Source organism: Lupinus angustifolius, unplaced genomic scaffold, assembly GCF_001865875.1.
Source record: "Lupinus angustifolius cultivar Tanjil unplaced genomic scaffold, LupAngTanjil_v1.0 Scaffold_896, whole genome shotgun sequence".
NCBI lineage: Eukaryota > Viridiplantae > Streptophyta > Magnoliopsida > Fabales > Fabaceae > Lupinus > Lupinus angustifolius.
The window spans coordinates 1-4,104 of NW_017728219.1; the positions used below are offsets into that span (position 1 = coordinate 1).

The 4,104-nt window shown below is 34.4% G+C and overlaps 1 pseudogene; it reads right to left on the reverse strand.

The window, feature by feature from the left end:
- Positions 1-1,867: 1,867 nt before the first annotated feature.
- LOC109341917 lies at positions 1,868-2,388 on the reverse strand (annotated as a pseudogene).
- Between the last annotated feature and the right edge of the window lie 1,716 nt (positions 2,389-4,104).

The window sequence follows — 4,104 nt, forward strand, 5'->3', positions numbered from 1 at the left end:
TCAGGGCTCTCCACATGGCTCTAGACCAAGAATGGTAGTTTCCCTTAGTTAGAATAACAGATACTAGTGTTGCCCCTGGATTTTCGTTAGGGTATATGAAAAAAGGATTAGATGGATCTGATAAGGGATTAGTAGCCATTGAAGAAGGGAAACAAATTTATAAAAAGGAGAAGGAACCTTGAGAAATGGAATGCGCAGCAGAGCTTTTTATTTAAGCTCTGATACCATCTTAGAAGATGGCATCCATGTGTATGAGTAAATGAAGAAGATATGAAACAAAGAAGAAGAAAAAAGGAATTCACTAAAGAGGATGAAGGACAAAAATCTTTTGTGAATAATACATCATCAATTTCTTATTGAATGAATGAATATTAAGAGTTAGAGATGCAAACTATTATATAACAAGAGAAGAATAGAAGCTAACCAACTAACTAGACAGAAAAACTAACTGTTTTTATAAACGAAATTCAGAATATAACAGAACAAACTAACACTTACTAAAGCTAGAAAGTTCTAATTCTATTCTTGAAACTCTTCTTTTTCTTTGGCACTTTCTTTTCCTTTAAATGCATGCACTTTATATTTATTGTGTGTAAATCTAAAAAATATTTGCTACAGTGCTTGTCATGTGAAAAAAAAAGGCAAATTGCTCCACCTTGTGAAAGCTAAGTTCAATTTTAATATAATGCTACTTTTTGAAAAATATCAAATTAAATAACTGAACAAGGAAAAAAGTGCAGAAAATAGGTCAATTTTTTTATCACGTAGCATTAGAACAATGAGCATTTGTGTGAAAAAGGACTTTGTATTGTATCTAAAGTTGATTGGTCATAAAATATTATTGGTGAGGACAATTAAGTTTAAATCATATAGCAGTTTGCAAGGGATAGTATTTAAAATTGTGATTTGTTTTTGGTGCTGCATGAAGCAACATTTGAGAAATAATCAATCAATGAAGGAATGTCTAGAACAAGTTGTCAGTTGTATAAATTGAAAATAATATTTAACAAACTGTAAGCCAATAAATATAAATACATGGGATTTTCGTGTAAAAGATTATAGATGCATTAATTTGCCTTACCAATCAGAACAAATCATGTCCATCCCAACATGCTTCATGTAAAAAAATTAACTGATGTGACATAAAAGGTACAAATAACACAATATTATGTTAAGTTGAGCATATGTTGTTTTTGATAGAATGGGTATCTTAATGGGAAATTCAACCTAATGACAAGGAAATCATTAACATAATATATACAGTGGATAATAATTTCCTCAACATGCTAGAATGTTTGAGGAGCAATAACAAATAATGCACTAACTAAGAACACACAAAAGACAACATAATTTTAACGTGGAAAACCTTCCCAATGGGAGAAGTAAAAACCACGGGCACAAACCAGTCAATCAAGCTCCACTATAATCAGTATAGCCCATAAGAGTAGGTTTATCACCTTCAAAACAAAGCCTCAAACTAGCAGTACCACAAAGATACCTCAAAATCTATTTCACAATATTCAAATGTTCTCTACTTGGATTTGATAGAAATCTACTAATTGTATCAAAAAATGTGCAATATCTGGTCTTGTACACACCATTACATACATCAAACTTCTCACAGCAGATGCATAAGGAACTTGTTGCATATATCAAACTTGAAGGATATATCCAAATAGATCACCCTTCAAGTTTAATGTATATGTAATGGGTTCCTTATGCATCTACTATGGGAAGCACATGAATAGAGGTTCTATTTGAACTAAGCACAACGAAAACTTGAAGGATGATCTATTTGGACTAAAAATTGGTTTAAAATTTTCACCATAAAACAAATATGAAATTCACATATTCTTAAGTCCCTTCATGTTGTATAAAAATAGTTTTTGCTTAGTTTCCAGGAGCAAAGTTTGTGGCAAAAGCCCATGCATTGTTGTTAACTGGATCAGACAGGTGGTAATCAAGGTTCTCCAAAGGTTCCTTCTCGATCACTATAGCTTGAACAAAGAATCCAAACACAGATAACATGGCTAACCTACCATTCTTGATCTCTTTTACCTTCAACTCAACAAAAGCCTATAGGTCCTCATCCAAGCTCAATGGATCAAAACTGCCACCTGGGTATAGTGGGTCGTTCACCTCATCAAGAGGCCCACTAGTAACGTGATAACCCTCAACCGCACCCATCAAGATAACTTGGGTAGCCCAAATAGCAAGAATACTTTGTGCATGGATCAAGCTTGAGCTACCCAAGTAGTCAAGCCCACCCTTACTGAATATTTGGGAATCTGCCTTGAACCAGACAGCCTCGCCAAATTTGACACCATTTTGGGCCAAGAGCTCTAGGAAGACAATACCCAAGGCTCCAAGCATAGCCCACCTAGAGTGAATGACCTCAAGTTTATGATTCTTGACAAATGTCTCTGGATTAGCAGAAAACCCAGCAGTGTCCAAACCATATGTTGGAAGAGAAGAAAGAATATTTTAATCGATTAATGTATGGCAGTAATCGATTATCAAGAGAGATGAGAGAGAGGAAATTGAGTTTTTCTGTATATTATTCAATTCATGTTCAATGCCTTTCAACTAACTAACCTAAATGTCTGATTAATCGATTACTCATACTAGTAATCGATTAATAAAACTAGCTAAATGAATTACACTTTTCGCAATATTCTCCCTTTATTAATATTAGCTAAGCTTATCATACCAAGTTGCCTTATTTGCCTTTGAAAATCATATCTTTTCATTAGTTTGGTGAGTATATCAACTTGTTTTTCTTGAGTTTTGAAAATTCCAACTTCAAGTTGTTCTTCTCCACTTGATTTCTCAAGAAATGATACTTGGTCTCTATATACTTGCTTCTACCATGAGACACTGGATTCTTTACTAAATTGATGGCTGATTTGTTGTCCACAAACAACAAGATAGGTTCCTCTAATTGCATTCCAATTTCATAACCAAAGCTTGTAGCCATAATGCTTGTTGTCCTCCCAAGCAAGCTGCCATGTATTCTACTTCACATGATGATAGAGTAACAATCTTTTACTTCTTAGAGCACCAACTCACAACTGGTTTTCCAAGCTTGAACAAATATCCACTTGTGATCTTCCTATCATCCTTATCACCACTCCAATCAGCATCTGTATAACCATAGATTGTATTGAGTTCTCTACCTTTGTCGGTAGAGAACATAACACCATAGTCCATACTTCCCTTGAGATACCTGAGTATCCTCTTTACTGCCAGCGTATGTGAGTGTTTAGGATGCTCTATGTATCTACAAACCAATCCAACACCATTACCTAAATTAGGTCTTGAGTTGCAAATGTATCTTAGAGATCTTATCATTTTCCTATAAAGAGTTGAGTCAACTAATTGATCTTCTAGGTTTTCCTTGCATAGAGTGTGACCAGTTTCAACTAGTGTTGAAGCTGGTTGCACTCAAGCATGATGAACCTCTCAAGTACATCAGAAATGTACTTCCTTTGATGCATCAATATCCCTTCATCAGTCATGGAAAACATAATCCCTAAGAAATATGAGAGAGTTCCTAAATCTGACATCTCAAACTCAAGTTTCAGCTTTGATTTGACCAATCAATTTCACCATCATTGATGTCAATTATTAGCATGTTATCTACATATAAGCATATTATGATTAATGCTTTAGTAGATATACCTTTTTGTATAAATGCCATGTTCACTTGTGCATCTCAGAAAGCCTAACTTCAATAGAAATTCATCTATCCTCTTGTTCCATGCCCTGGGTGCTTGTTTCATTCCATAGAGTGGTTTATGCAATCTATGCACATTCTTCTTTTGATTTGGAACTTCAAAGCCATGAGGTTGTGATACATACACTTCTTTATCTAATGGGCCATTCAAGAAGGCTTATTTCATATCCATTTGACATAGAGACCATACTTTTGAGCTAGCAATTGTAGTGGCAAGTCTCACTGTCTCCATTCTTGCCACTGGAGCAAAGACCTCATCAAATAGTAGATTTCTCTTTACAAATAGTAGATTTCTCTTTACAAATAGTAGATTTCTTCATATCGCCAAGAATATATATATTATACATACAACACAAAAGAAACGAAGC